At 38.4% G+C, this 16679-nt stretch overlaps 1 protein-coding gene across 5 annotated transcripts in view; it reads right to left on the bottom strand.

The window, feature by feature from the left end:
- msraa (methionine sulfoxide reductase Aa) overlaps window positions 1-16679 on the bottom strand; it is a 328025-nt gene that overhangs the window by 298421 nt on the left and 12925 nt on the right. The window contains exon 1 of one of the 5 annotated variants that reach the window (XM_069886612.1): window positions 9859-9984. The exons of the other annotated variants lie outside the window; for them this stretch is intronic. The gene's annotated coding sequence lies outside the window, so the exon portion shown is untranslated. Of the gene's footprint in view, window positions 1-9858; window positions 9985-16679 lie in introns of those variants that run through there. 5 annotated transcript variants of the gene reach the window in all.

Raw genomic sequence — 16679 nt, 5'->3', positions numbered from 1 at the left:
ATACAAATGTTCTTCATTAAATATACAGAGTCATTATTAGTTTCTTTTATTCTTCCCCCCTCCCCTCTCTTTGTCTCTTATATTATTTAACAGAAAAATTTCTGTTTTTTTGGTATATTGTTCTTTGTAATTTTGCTTAATATCTGACTTAGTTTCACATTTGTACATGCCCAAATTGTGTGTATTGATGTTCCAATTTCTTGTTTACAGCAAAAGCATCTATCCGATATTGTTGGGTCCCACTCTTTCAATTTCTACCAAGGGAAATTAGAGACAGCATTAGGTCCAAAGAGAGAGCATATCAATTGGCCAAAAAAAGTACCACAACCGAAGACTGGGAGCAGTTCAAGATGCAGCAAAGGAGGACAAAGGGATTAATCAAGATAGCAAAAATAAATTACGAAAGTAAGCTTGCGGCAAATATAAAAACCATCTGCAAAAGCTTTTATAAATATGTCAAGAGGAAAAGATTGGTGAAATCCAGAGTAGGTCCTTTGCAGTCGGGGAATATATAATGGGGAATAAGGAAATGGCAGACCAATTAAATTCTTACTTTAGTTCTGTTTTTACAAGAGAGGATACAAATAACCTCCCAAGGATGTTGGGAAACATAGAGATTAATGCAAGGGAGGAACTGAAAGAAATCAGTATCTCTAAGGACATGGTCTTGGGGAAATTGATGGGATTGAAGGTAGATAAATCCCAAGGGCCTGATAATCTACATCCTAGGGTACTTAAGGAAGTGGCCATTCAGATAGCAGATGCTTTAAGAATTATTTTCCAGAACTCAATAGACTCAGGATCAGTACCCATGGATTGGAGGGTAGCTAATGTTACCCCACTATTTAAAAAGGGGGGTAGAGAAAAAGCGGGGAATTATAGGCCGGTGAGCCTTACATCAGTAGTGGGCAAAATGCTGGAATCCATTATTAAGGATGTAATAGCGGAGCATATGACTAGCAGAGAAGGGATCGGACGGAGTCAACATGGATTTACAAAAGGTAAATCGTGCTTGACAAATCTATTGGAATTCTTTGAGATGGCTACAGGTAAAATAGATGGGGGAGAGCCAGTGGATGTGGTGTACCTGGATTTCCAAAAGGCCTTCGATAAGGTCCCGCATAAACAACTGGCTTCCAAAATCAAGGCTCATGGGATTGGAGGCAAAGTATTGATGTGGATTGAGAACTGGCTGGCAGGTAGAAGACAGAGAGTTGGGATAAATGGCTCATTTTCTGAGTGACAGGCGGTGACCAGTGGGGTGCCACAGGGATCTGTACTGGGACCCCAGCTATTCACAATTTACATTAATGATCTGGATGAGGGGATTGGATGTAATATCTCCAAATTTGCAGATGACACTAAGCTAGGAGGGGTTGTGTGCACGGAAGAGGGGGTCAGGAAGCTCCAGTGTGATTTGGATAAATTGAGGGACTGGGCAGATACATGGAAAATGCACAACAATGTGGATAAATGTGAGGTTATCCACTTTGGTAATACGAACCGGAGGGCAGATTACTATTTGAATGGCAATAGATTAAGAGATGAGGAAGTGCAGAGAGACCTAGGGGTACTTGTACATCAGTCTCTGAAGGCGAGCATGCAGGTACAGCAGGCGGTTAAAAAGGCAAATGGTATGTTGGCCTTCATATCAAGAGGGTTTGAGTATAGGAATAAGGATACCTTACTGCAGCTGTACAGGGCCTTGGTGAGACCCCACCTGGAGTATTGTGTGCAGTTTTGGTCACCTTATCTAAGGAAGGATGTTCTTGCAATGAAGGGAGTGCAGAGGCGATTCACCAGGCTGATACCTGGAATGGCAGGAATGACTTATGAGGAAAGATTGCGCAAATTGGAATTGTACTTGCTGGAGTTTAGAAGATTGAGAGGGGATCTCATAGAGACATAAAAAATTCTGGCAGGACTGGACAGAATGGATGCAGATGGGATGTTTCCAATGATGGGAAAATCCAGAACCCGGGGCCATGGTTTGAGGATAATAGGCAAACCATTTAGGACCGAGATGAGGAGGAATTTCTTTACCCAGAGGGTGGTGAATCTGTGGAATTCATTGCCACAGAGGGCAGTAAAGGCAGGTTCATTAAATATATTTAAGAGGGAATTAGATATATTCCTTCAGTATAAGGGTATTAAAGGTTACGGAGAGAAGGCGGGGACGGGGTACTGAACTTTAAGATCAGTCATGATCTCATTGAATGGCGGAGCAGGCTCGAAGGGTCGAATGACCTACTCCTGCTCCTATCTTCTATGTTTCTATGATATATAGTCTGTGTAACCAGTTATATTGTATCATGTGTAACCTCCATCCATACATTTTTGGTGGGATATCCTCTAGCTCTATTGTTAAAAGCAGGGGCGAATGATCGGAAAGTAGTCTAGCTTTGTATTCAGTTTTTCTGACTCTCCCTTGGGTCTGGGCCGACAAGAACATGTCTATCCTTGTGCCTACTCGAGTAATATGAATATTCTCTCTCTTTTGGATGCTGCTTCCTCCATATGTCAATTAGTTTCATTTTTTGGATTGAATTTGGCTACTTTAATCTTTTTGTTTATTGTCTTTCCAGTTTTATCCAACACTAGGTCCAAGTTAAAGCTAAAATCAGCCCCCCCACCCCCCAAATCACAGAATGTTTCCCTGCGTATCCGCTATCTTCAAGAAAATGTCTTGCATAAACTCTTGATCTTCTTCATTAGGTGAGTAAATATTAAGCAAATTCCAAACTTTTAAGTATATCTGGCACTTCATCATTACATACCTGCCTGCTGGGTCTGTTATTTCTTCCTTTATATTGATTGGTACATTTTTATTAAATAATATAGGTACACCTCTAGCTTTTGAACTATGTGATGATGCCACTACATGACCTACCCAATCTCTCTTCAATTTACTATGCTCTGCTTCGGTTAGATGCATTTCCTGCACAAATGCTATATCTATTCTGTCCTTTTTGATTAATGTTAGCAGCCTTTTTCTTTTAATTTGTTCATGTATTCCATTAATGTTTATGGTCATATAATTCAATCTAAAAGTTTTCATTTCTCTCTTGCCTCCTCGGCCCCTTCATCTCCTTTCTTCCATTATTATTCTTTAAATTTTCCTTGCTTTTCTCAGTGCACAACACGATTAGAACACAAAATACTACAACAAATTACACAAAATATACTTTTAATCAAAATAACATTAAAAACCCCTGTTTTGGGTTGTCCTTAATCCCTTGGAGGACAACCACAACTCCCCTTTCCATTTAGTTTGCGATAATAATCTCAAGTGTCAACCAATTTTGCAGTGACGGTTCCCCCCCCCCCCCTCCCCAGAGGAACACTATTAATTTTCAATACATATAACAAAGGTCTTCCTTTTTTCCCCCTCCCTTTCCCTTCTCTTTTTCAACTTTGAACCTCTGTATTTACATTGTCTTTTGTTTTTAATACTTATTTTTGTCAGCCTTTTTTAATACTCCTTCTTATCTCGTTTCCTGTCCAGCAATCGCTCTGCAAATCCTTGGGCTTCCTTTGGGTCCAAGAACAATCTATTCTGTTCCCCAGGCTTGAATACCTTAAATACTGTTGGGTGTTGCAGCACAAAGTTGTAGCCTCTCTTCACAATATTGTTTTTGCCATATTAAACTCCTTCCACTTCTTTAAAAGTTTAAAACTAATGTCCAGGTAAAAAAATATTTTTTTGTCCCTTATATTCCAATGGCTGTTTATTTGCTTTTACTTTGCTCTTTGCCGCTCCAATATGTCCTCTCTTGTTGTGTATCTTAATAGTTTTATTGCAGCTTTTGGAGTGGTTGTGGCTTTGGTACCAGTGCTCTGTGTGCTCTATTTCTATTCCTTCTTGTAATTCTGTCACTCCCAAAACCTTCGGGATCCATCTTTTTATAAATTCCTTCATGTCTGTCCCTTCTTCACCTTCTTTCACGCCCACTATTTTTATATTATTGAGTCTACTGTAATTTTCCAGCATATCGATTTTCTGGGATAACAAATCTTGTGTCTCCTTGATTTCTCTGTCTCTCAATTTTCCTCTTAGTTCATTTATTTCCATTTCTACAGCTGTCTCTTGTTCTTCCACATCTTCTACTCTTTTTCCTATATCTGCAATGGCCAGCTCTACACTCTGCATTTCATATTCTCCTTTTTCCATTTTCTTTTTAATTGTATTAAATTCAGTCTTTATCTATAGTCTGTTTATCTCTTTTGCCTTCCTTCCTGTGTAGATCTTGGTCTTCTTCCTTTTCTGGGTCTTCTCCCCCTCTTTTCTGTGTCTCTTCTTTCCTCACTGTTTCCTCTTCAGCTCTTTCAGATAAGTCAATTCTGTCCCATTGCTGGGCATCCTTCTGCTAGGGGCCCCATTGCTGGATGTCGGCGACTCTTCGCACATGTGCAGTTGCGCATTTTTATCGGGCTCCGAGAGCCATTTCTGTAGTCTGCCACTAGGGAGGTTGGCACCCTGCCGGGCACTCACCAGCTTTGGGGGCCAAGCGATCTTCTTCAAGGGAGCTCCCTGCTCCTGTGTACAGGTAAGGCAGTCTTCTTTCTTCTCTGGCATTTTTCTCTCTTCTTCATCTGTCGTTCTGGCTTTTTCTTTTCTTGTCCCCATCTCCTGGTCCTTTTTGGTTGTTTTATCCTACTTTTCTTCTACTTTTTATTTGCTGAACTTTGTTTTTTCCCCAACTTTTATTCTTTTCTCTTGAGAGGGCTGGTTCTTCCCGACCGGCCACTACTCCATCACGTGAATCCCCCCAACAACCCTAATTCTTTAGGTTATGATAATAGTCCAAAAAATTGGGCCCCACATCTTTTGAAAATTAATTTTGACTCTTTAATTTGCGTGTGTGTGTGGGGAATATTGGGTATCCATTGAATCAAAATTGGACAGCTATCAATGGAGTAAAAGATAAAATTCTAAATTCTATTTGAATTGGAGTCAGTTCAACATCATCATCTTGAAATGATCCAAATAGAGCAATTAAAGGGCAAGGTTCTAATTTGAATTTGAGAATCACTGATAATGTTTGAAAAATCTTTGTAATTTTTTTTTAAACTGGGGCAAGTCCAGAACACATGAACCAAAGACGTATCACCAATTTTACATCTGTCACATGGAGGATTTATATCTGAATAAAAATGAGACAGTTTAACTTTAGACATATGTACTCTATGGACCACTTTAAAATGCAACAAACAATGACATGCAGAAGACAGTATTAATTAGATTACAAATAGAGTCCCACACCTCATCTGAGAATGAAAGATTTAAATCCTGTTCCCAATAGAGATCATCCTTAAATCAAGCAAATTATTATAATAAAGAGATATTAAATCTTAATGAGAAAGTTGGAAATCAAAAAGTGTATCAATGATGCTTGCCTCGGGAATTTGTGGAAAGTCAGGGATCTGAGGTTGAACAAAATGCCTCACTTGTAAATATCTAAAAAAGTGTTGGGTAAGTTAAATTTTACCATCATTTGTTCAAAGGAAGAAACATTGTTTTGAATAAAAAGGTCTTTAAAACATTTAAAACCCAATCTATGCCAGTTATTAAAGACAGCATCTTGCAAAGGAGGTTGAAAAAGATGATTAGATATAAAAGGGCTGACAAGAGAAAAATTCTTACAATCCTAAAATAAATTAAAATGAAATCTACTTAATAAAATTTCAATAAAACATACCATTTTTATTATACAGTCAAACCCCTGGTGTCCAGAATTCAAGCAACCTACAGCCTCAAGCAATCAACAAAAATAGCCATATACAGGTAAACGATCCTTTATCCGGAACCCTTGGGGGACAGCGTATTCCGAATTTTTCCGGATTTCGGAAAGCCAGATTTAAGCCCACCTGAATTGTGCTGCCGTATCCACACCATCCCCTTCCAGTCGCCCTGCTGCCTCCCCACCCTCCCCTCGCCCGCCCAACCCGCGCTGCCAGTCTCTCAGCCATCCAACTCGCACTGCCGGTCTCCCCCCTCGCCCGCCCAATTTGCGCTGCCGGTCTTCCCCCCTGCCCGCCCGACTCGCGCTGTCGGTCTCCCCCCCTCACCCGCCCGACTCACACTGCCGGTCTCCCCCCATTTGCCGGATTTTGGAGCTTTCCAGATTTTAGATGTCCAAATAAAGGATCTTGTACCTGTATTATACTTAACTGGTGAGCAGAAATCAGATCATAAAGCAGCAGACAAATTTTAGTTAAGCAATTTTTTTTTTTTTTAAAAAGAGTAAATCTCAAGCAACTAGAAAATACTCTTATCCAGCATTTATCAATCCCCATAAGTGCCAGATGCCAGCAGTTTTACTGTATATGCAGATTCCAATCTGCATGGAACACTGTTTGGCTATCATATTATGACACCTAAACATTGAGACTCTAATATAAAAGGCTATTCTATTGTCAAAGTCCCCGGCCTCGATAAAGTAGTATTTAAGAATGCAAAAGAAAAAATATAATCATGGCAAAATGTCTATTGGAATACCTGAAATTAAAAGGTTGATTTAAGGTGAAAGATATATTCCTAGATCTTTACTTCTTGTGGAGATGAGCATATTAAAGAGACACAGGACAAAAGTTCTTTTTCACTGTACAGTATATAGACATGAATGATTTGGAACAAAGTAAGTCTCCCTTCAAGCAAAGTATTTGGAAAGTTGACTTCAAATTTAATATGACAGGCATTAAAACAGAATATATGGCTTTTTTTTCATTGCTTGAAAAGCTCCAGCAGAACTAGTGAAATGGAATACATGATGTTTAAAAAGCGTCATACAATAAGAAGCAATATGCAGGAGAATAAGTATTTTGCAGCAGTTACTTGTGTATTTGCAAGATGGAATATACTGCCTAGGAAGATAACTAGAGACTAGAAATTGGCTCAGAAGAAAGGAGCAAACTCAAACTTGAATTCATTGCTGCATCTCCACCTCATTACCCTGGTCTGGAATCACCCCTTATAGAATCTCCTTATTAAGTAAATTTTACCTTGTATCGTATTTGGAATTTTATTGTTAATACGAAATTATGAAAGGTTGTCCTATCATTCTATTCTTGACATTGGACTTCATTCTATTTACAGCACCCTCTACGGAAATAGTTCTGCAAAACAAGTTCAGTATTGGTAAAATTACAATTTCTACCATCATGCACCAAGTTGCTGGGAAAGCTAGATAGAGGAGTATAACACACCATACGGCTTACCAAATTTCACCAATAATTGATCAAGACCCCAAGCTTTAACCCCAGAAGTTTTATGTAAGCATCTTAGGATCAAGTTAATCTGCCCAGAATACAAAGGGGGAAATCCTCCACTATTTCTACTCAACACTTTCCAACCTCTACACTTGAATATGAGGTGGGATTAAATCAGAACTGCTTTGCTGCCTGTCAGCAGCAGTAACACCAACACAAATTAATAATTATTGTAAAGAGTGAATCATCAAACACAATCCTAAACAGCACAGGTCCAGCCTCCGTCACTGGGCTGTATACAATTATGCTGAATGCACTCTTCAAGCATAGAGGACAATGGGTTTTTTTGTGAAGTGAGTCAGCTTAAAATTTATAAAGATAATAATTATTTTTTTCCCTGCAAGTAACAGCTATATTAAATGACAAATTTACAATTCTGCATAGACTGAGGTATTTTGCTGATGGGAAACTTAGACAGTCATTTAATAATTTTCTGAAATATTATTGTTTACTGAAAGTAATTTCCATTTAATAAGAATACCACACAAATGCCAGAATTTTTTTTTCTACAATAGAGAGTGGCTACATGCCATTATACTGCAGTATTTCCTATACATGGGACTGTTGCAGCTAAAATCCACTACAACCTTCACCACAAATAGCATTTAAATTGTCACTGCAGTGAATCATCATATTGAAAACCTGTGTTTGCACTTTGTTATCAGAATCATACCAGACTGAGAGAAAGAATTAGTATTCAAGAGCCATCCACCCAATGATCTGTTAAATTAGACATGCCAATGAAGCTATTAACTTGATGCTACAAGGTCGTGGAATCTTGTGAAATAATTTTCCTTTATACAAATATCATAATCTTGATTCATTTCAGTTTCAAAACAGTCTAAAAACAAAGAAATAGAGGCTCAACCCTATCTGACTGCTTTTATAAATAATGTCTTTCTCTCTTTCAGAACAAATAGATATGCAAAAAAATGTTGTAATTCTATCAATATGGGCTAACAAAACAAGAATTTGATACATCGCATTTATAAAAAGATTAGAATTTACAAATATTAGCCAGGATTTCCAAACAATTTTTGCTGTACCCAACTGCAGAAATTCCTGCTTCTACAGGAATTTACCCCTTTCCACTCTAATTATGGATGGCAAGGTTACCGTGGAGGTTCGTGCAACACTATTATAGCATCAGCAACCTGGGTTCAAATCCAGTGTTGTCTGTAAGGAGTTTGTACCTTCTCCCAGTGTCTACATGGGTTTCCTCCCACACTTCAAAACAAACAGGAGTTGGGAGTTAATTCAGGTATTTTGGCAGCACGGGCTCATGGGCCGGAAGGGCCTGTTACCATGCTATATGCCTAAATTTAAAATGTTTTTTACATTTTTAAAATTATTTAACTTACAAAATCCCATGCCTTTAATTTTCATACCCAAAACTTAAGCCAATACTAACAGGCTATAATTACAAAGAACTTGGAACATTGGAGCACCATATAGGCCCTTTGGCCAATGATGTTGTGCCAACCCATATAAACCGACTCAACAATTTAAAGCTTCCTGATCTCATATCCATAACCCTCTATCTTTCTTGCATCTTGATCCTGTCTTAAGGTCTTTTAAATGTCCCTATTGTTCCAGCCTCCAGCATCACTCATAGCAATGCATTCATGGCACCCACTTCTCTTTATATAAGAAACTTGACGTTGAATTCTCCCTTAAACTTTCCGTCATCTTATACTGATGTCCTCTGTATATTCTTGAAAAGTATAGAAAATCATTAGTTTGTGAACCCAATAAAACATTCAGCTAAATCAATATTGCTGTACTATTTGCATGAGCTAATAAATAATTATGAAAATACAAGTTAAAAATTATTGCCTTTCACTAATTTTACATTGTTATGAAGATATAATGCCTTTTAAAACACAGTTGAGTTTCAACTTTAATTTTTAAACAGTTTTTTTTATATTTTAACTAAAATAGTTTTTGAACAATCTACTCAATTACATCAAGATCAAAAGAATTATTCTTGATATAACATGATGAGATTACAAACAATAGAAATTGAAGAAATATAATTTTATTATCATTCATAAATCTGAGTACAGGCCTAAGTGTTCAGGTCCAGTAAAAAGAGCAACCACATTTTCATCCCAATATCATAACCATATAATACAATAAGCATGCAGGATATTTGGCACTTGGTCACTACTATTTCTTAAGCAAATGAAGTCAAAAACTCATGGAGAAAATACTGAGCACATTGTTGATTACAAAACTATTTGGGATTTTGTCAAAGATAAAATTAATGTAAGGTAGGAATTTTGACATGGAAAATCGATCCCAGTCATTGTTGGACAACATTCATTCAATTGTTGCTATTACATATTGAAGTGCAGACTCCATGCCAAACAGCACTCCCTTCTCTATCCTGCCTGTAACAATCTATCGCCATTTTTCCATGCAGCCGCTCTGAAATTCATTCAAGCTGCCAGATCTGCTTCCAATAATAAATAGAAATAATCAATCAGTATATTAGGCTCACACATTCTCCTACACTTAAAAGTAACAATTTAACAATTTACCAGTTAGAAAAGGACAATCAGGACACAAATTATTGGTCACACTAACCATTCACTCCCCGAGCCTGTGAAAACAAAAGTTCAAGATTTCAGTCCTGTAGCAGAAATTTTGCCCCATGGCATGTCACTCCTTAGCGAGAGGGTGGGGGTTTAGAAGAGGGTGGGAGAGGAGGAGAAATAAACCACAGCAAGCTAACAAAAGGAGGCAGTTTCAATTCAGCTGTGCCAAGTATTGCTTGCTTTTCTTTGCACTCTCTCAGCATGGCACCCTTCCCAAACATCTTGGCATCGCTCCAGCCAGTGCCAGTCTGTCTAATCCAGCTCCCAAAAGGTATCATCTTGAATCATTTCGGAAATATACAAGATCAAACGAGCTGCCACCGGATTCTGGCAGAAATCAGCTCTGTAGCTGCCAACTTCCTCATAACCTTCAATCTTTTTCATACCGATGTGCTGTGCAATAACATGTCACTGAAAGTTTATTACTAAAAGAGTTCAGAAGAACTGGAGATCACTCAGCGCATACAAGTCACTGCTGCTTGCTTTCTTCCCCCTCTCTCTCACTGGAACTGTCCATACGTGACACAAGCACCACCTGCAGATTGGACTGTTTTGGTGGCCAACCAGTGGGCAGACTTCTTAATACAGTACCAGCTCCTGTCTCAATTCTCAAAGTATCCTGGGTAATTTAAGAGTGGGATTTCTTTAATAGAAGAATTCACATACATTACTGAATTCCTAGCACAAAAGATTGGAATCATTAGTATATCAGCACCTACAAATGGTGTAATTATAACATTTTCCAGCTGCAAAAGGTCATCAGTACTCAGCGAGATAAATTATTCAGACTTATTACTTATACTTCACCAAATATAGATGCACATTACTAATAAAAGCAATGAAGCAATTTTATTTAAAATAAATTAATGAATATCAAATTAAGTATTAAAATACAATTAAGCAGGTGAGTTGGACATATGGTAACAGTTTGCCTTCAAAGATTTAACAAGTATTTGCTATTGGCAACCACCAATGGAATTCATAAATGATAATTCATAATCTTTCAGTGCAACAGCCTGGGCAGACACTATCCCATCAAATGAAAGCAGGGAAGCTTCAGACAAATTACTATTATCCAAGAGGATCTCTTTTATACATTATTCAAGGTATGAATGAGCAGTCAGACTTCCTGTTATGAAAGGCCACTTCACAACACTATCAACAACTAGTACAAGGTATAGATTAGACTATTCAATTTTTTAAAATCTCCCAATAAATATTTCTCAGTTCCTTTCCTGCTATTATCAGACTCCTGAACTAATCTCTCTCTATGTAACTCTACACTACAGGAGAGTGAATACAAGGAAAGCATCCTGACCAGAAAGAATATTCAACTTAGTACTGAAAACAATGTGCTGACTAACTTGCCAATATATAGAGATATTTTCAACATCCCACTCCAGTAGGGCATGATACCCACCTGTTTCAAGCAAGCTTCAATCAAATTTGTGCCCAAGAAGAGTGTGGTAACCTGCCTAAATGTCCACCGACTAATGGCACTCACATCCACAGTGATGAAGTGTGTTGAGAGGCTGGTGTTGAAGCATGTCAGCTCCTGTCTGAGAGGTGACATGGATCAGTTCCAATTTTTCTACCACAGCAACAGGTCTAAGACAGATGCCATCTCACTGTCTCTACACAAAACCCTGGAACACCTGGACAGCAAAGACGCATTCATCAGGATGCTCTTTATCGACTAGTTTGGCATTCAACACCATCATCCCCTCAAAACCGATCAACGAACTCCAAGGCCTGGGCCACAATTCCTTACTGTGCAATTGGATCCTGGATTTCCTCACCTCAATCTGTGAGGATTGGTTAGAAAATCTCCTCCACAATCTCCGTCAGTACCAGAGCATTATCTGGCTGTTTTCTTAGCCCCCAGTTCTACTCGTTGTACATCGATGATTGTGTGGCTCAGTATAAAAATAACACCATTTTCAAATTTGCTGACGATATGATACCACAGTAGTAAGTTGTATAAAAAGGGGCATTCAGGAGGGAATTTGAAAATTTAGCTGAATGGTGTGCTAACAACAACCTTGCCCTCAACGTCACCAAAACCAAGGAGCTGATTGTGGACTATTGTGACATGAGATCAAAAATGCTGGCAAACTTCTACATACAGTATATGTAGTCGTAAGTGTGTTATCTGGCTGTGGCATGTGGGCATCAATACCTCTGAACAGAAAGGCCTGCAAAAGGTAGGAGACATAGCCCAATACATAACAGGCAAAACTCTCCATACCATTAAGAAAAACTCCATGGAACGTGGCCGCTGGAGAGCAGCAGCAATCATCAAGGATCCACACTTCCCAGGATGTCCTCTGTTCTTGCTGCTGCCATCAGCAAAGAGGCAAGGATGGCACAAAACTTGTACTGCCAGGTTCAGAAACAGTTGCTACCCCTCACAATTCAGACTCCTAAACAACAAACCTAAGCAGACTCATTTCAGGACTCTTACTTTGCACATTATTTACTATTGAATATTTATTTCCTGTATCCCACAGTTTGTTTACACTTATCTTTGTATCTGTACCTTTTCTTGAGTACTTTCTTGTGCACTATCGATAAGTAGAAATTCTACCTGGCCCACGGGAAAAAGAATCTCAGGGTTGTATGATGTCATGTGTGCACTCTGACAATAAATCTAAACTTTGAAATTTTATACCATGTCTTACTTGATGTCTAATTGGTCTACTTGCGAAACTAACTCTACCAATGCATCTTTGGTATATGTGACAATAAACTATCCTAAAGTGAAAACTCAACTACATGCTTATTCTTGCACCCTGGTGTGAGAAGTGCCTTCACGTTCACAAAATATGCTCGAGACAAAAGTTGAGAACAAAGAACATTTATTTACATTTACAACATTGCAAGGTTGGGTACTCTCCCCCTACCTCGGGAAAGTACACCGAGGGCGGGAAGCTTCTTTGTTTTTATACATTTTTCAATTCACCTCCCCTTACATTTTTCCTTCTTGGATTGGTTTGGCACTTTTCCCTATTTGCCTGACTCTTGACTGACTCCGACTTTCTCCTATCCCGTACTCACACCTCCTTTCCCCACCCCCTATTAAACAAGCCCTTTGTGTGTACGTGCATATTTCTATATCTGTTTAAATTCCTGTTATCTTATCTCTACTTTTTCATGCGCCACTTTACACAAAGAACATTTTAGCTATTTCCTTGCTTTTTCTACCTTCTATAATTGTTTCTAAGTTCCATTAAAATAGTAACTGTTTCTAAACTCCTACAATAATCAAAAAGTAACTGTTTCTAAACTCCTACACTGGAGTACTTCATCTTGATGCTTTGATTTTCATTTCTGTCATCACTGTCAAACAGGAATCCTGCATCATAAAATGAGGAACGTAAATTTCAACTCTGCATTAAAAAAAATTACGAATTAGCAACCCAGCGCATGTCACATTCCGAGCAACAAAATTTCACGCTAAGACCACCTGACCCATTAGATCTCTACAATCTTTTCCTCACACCCATGTATAACAAATTATAGTACCCTATATTATCCTCTGCTTTAAGGTAAAGTGATCTGTATTTTACTAATTTCACTGAGAAAGCCCTGTATGCCATTATAATTTGCTGCACAAAACATTTTCTAACCTCATTCTGTTCATGACAAATAGAAAGTGCTCCTTCCCATCCCAAGCAGAAGTAATCTTTTTTTTCGATTTCCAATTCTCTTCAAAACTTTAGATACTTTAAAATGCCAAGAATGAGTGTTATAGTGAGACCTGAGCCAATACAGACTAAATATAATGAGAAGTGGTAATATCAACAAAGCAACCATCTTCGACACACAAATCGGGGGTGGGGGGGGAAGGGAGTGTTATCAAAAGAGCACTAACAATGAAGTATAACTAATCTACTAGAGGAGATGTCAGGGCAGATAATCAAAAGCTAGGTCATGGAAGTGGGATTCAAGGAGCATCACATAAAAGGAAAAGAGATGGGGCCAGATGATGGGAAGCAGCCCAACGGCACCCAAGCCGTCTGGGAAGGAGGCAGACAAGAGCACAGTGGAACCCACCAAGGTGAGCCTCAGGTTGATGAGGAGTGGAAATGGATGAGAGAGGAGAATGAAGAGCCGGGCTCAACATGCTGGAGGGGCAGCAGCATGCAGAAGAGCTGGAAGGAGGAGCCTCAAAGAACAAGAACCTCTTTTTGTTTTAATGCAGGACCAATGGCCATCTTCATTACCATTAATTCCCCCAAGTCAGAGCAGTTCCAGCTGCATGGGGGATGATAGGTAATAAAGACGGCCACTGGTTCCGCTTGAGCCACCGAAGCAGCCCGGTGAGCTGCTGGAACGGTGCTCCGGTGAGCTCCGGCACCACTGCAGCCCTGGAAGTTTTAACAGGGGAGGGGTTGCAACTTCAGTGCTTACCATAGGACATTTTCTTGGTGTGCATGTTTGACATCATGGTAGTGGGTGGCACTACTGCACCACTCACTCCGCCTCCTTCAGCTCTGGAAGCCAGCTCCCAACTCAGCTATGCATAAAGGAACCGCGGGATCTACCTATTAGGTCATCACCATAAAAGGCAAAAAATGCCATTTTTTTTTTTAAACTTGAGCCGGCTATAATGCAGAGTTCCACCATATGATTCCATGATCATAGAAGATGGAGCAATCATTGTGCCAACAACATGGCTCTAGAAACAATGAAAAGAAACTTTGGTCAATCAGCTTTTTGCATATTGATTGAGGAAGAAATGCTAGAAATATACATGAACCTCCAACCTTGAAAACCATTTGATTAGCTCAGGGAACTTTCTACAAAAATGCCATCAAATCTTTTTATAAATGTAGCAGATCAGAACATCTACTTATCCAGAGTGCCACTGAACAAGGCCATTTGAATGACTAAAACTTAATATAATCTTCTCTAAAACATTGGCCTATTGCTAGCTCTAAAAGGTTCCAAAGAAAAACATCATTAGATAAAGTAGTAGGTAATGGACATTTGTAACTGAGAACTATGTGTTCATAAGTTTTCCCTAGTCATTTGTTTAAATTTCTGTTAAATTAATCAATGTTGATCTGTAATTGAGAAAGGAAATCAAATTGCTTGTTCTTGCAAATTTTTTTTCCAGCAAGTTTCTGTCCATCACTTCATGAATGAATACTATTTTATCATTTCTGAAGAATTATCTGAAACAAAGATTCTGGCATGATTCTGCATTTATAATATTCATACATACTAACCAAATGAACAGATCAGTGCATCCACATTCTCTCCCATTCTGAGGACATTAAAAATGTATTAATTTATAGCATGTCCACTAAGTAGTGTAAAATTTTGAATTATTTTTGTTTCTGCCATGCAAAATGCATTCAAATTGAATATAATTTTCACTGTAATCTAAATCGTAATCCACAACAAAAAATCTTACAATGCAACAACAGAAGTATTTAAAAAATATTTGGCTAAACAAAAAAGTGGTGCAGAAATGCAAGTTTATTATCTTTTTTTAATCAGTCATTGTTACGAGCTAACCAATCCCCGTTAATCCATCCAAGGAACAGCAATTAAAGATTCAACAGTCAGTGGTAAATTCAAAATAATAGTTTTTATTAACTATTAATAACAGTTCTCACTTAATTCTAAACTTAAATCCCCACAATGCACAAATGTAATTGTATAAATGTGTGTGTGTATTAAAGTCCAAACTATTTCAGTTTAAACTCGAGTCTGAAAAGTTATTTTTAAAGCCCAGTATTTTAAAGTCTTGTTAAACTTGGTCTATTAAATTGTAGTTCAGAAGTGATTATGAAACATCAAGTTCTTTTAAATTGTTGCTTAAAGCAGTAATGAAGTGTTTGTTACGCTGACTTAGTCCTTAGTCAATTCAAACTCACAAATCTTGTTGAGATATTTCCTCCCAGGAAGAAATGTCGACTTAAACACTCACACTGGTAATCTTCAACTCCCTCTTAGCTTCTTAAGAATTCTGGAGTTTCTTTCCTTTATGAGGCTGCGACTTTTCTCTTCAAAAGAGCAATCGAGAAGTGGTCTCCCTTTTGAAATCCATTTATTTCTGTAGTCCCTTTTTGTTAGGAGTCACATCCCAGCTCCTATTCTGGTTACTGTAATTCCACCCCTTGTTTCACATGGGTCTAACACCAGTGTTCTGGCTACTGTGATATGGTACAGACCAGTATTTCCCTTTTTATAGAGATTACTGATTTTCTCCTGAGTTTCCAGGATATCTTCTATGATAAGGAATTAAGGATAATACAGTGCAGACCAGTATCTTCCTCTCTTTCTATAGATTACTGTTTTACCCTTGTGGGTGCCACAGGGTCTCGACTTCTCCACTCCTGCAGTCTTCTGATCCAAAAATGTCTCTCTTCCCATGTGACCAGACATCACACAGCTTCAGTCTGTTTTGCTAAACCTTCCCTTTTCCAACATTTGATTTTGCAAATTCTTCCATCTGTCACTCAAATGGATCTGGGGTTTGCAGCACTGCTTGCACAAAGCTGAATGTATCCCATACTGTTCCCTTCAAGCACACATTGTCCTGACATTCATGGTGATCTATTTTAATTCCATTATTGGCTTGTCTGCTAAACTTGGCATTTCCAAACTAACATCTTCACAAGATAAAGGAACGGAAGTAGCCACTTAGATCATCAAGTTTGTTCTTGTTCTTCCTTAATGTCATAGTATTTGTTAAATGCACTGTGGTGTGTGTACCCCTGTAACCAAGCCCACTATATAAACTAAGATATATAATTTTATGTTAACTTCAAATATTATCAACACATCCGTTACAGA

This window comes from Narcine bancroftii, chromosome 6, assembly GCF_036971445.1.
Source record: "Narcine bancroftii isolate sNarBan1 chromosome 6, sNarBan1.hap1, whole genome shotgun sequence".
NCBI classification, from domain to species: Eukaryota; Metazoa; Chordata; class Chondrichthyes; order Torpediniformes; family Narcinidae; genus Narcine; species Narcine bancroftii.
This window is presented reverse-complemented; position numbering and strand designations above follow the sequence as displayed.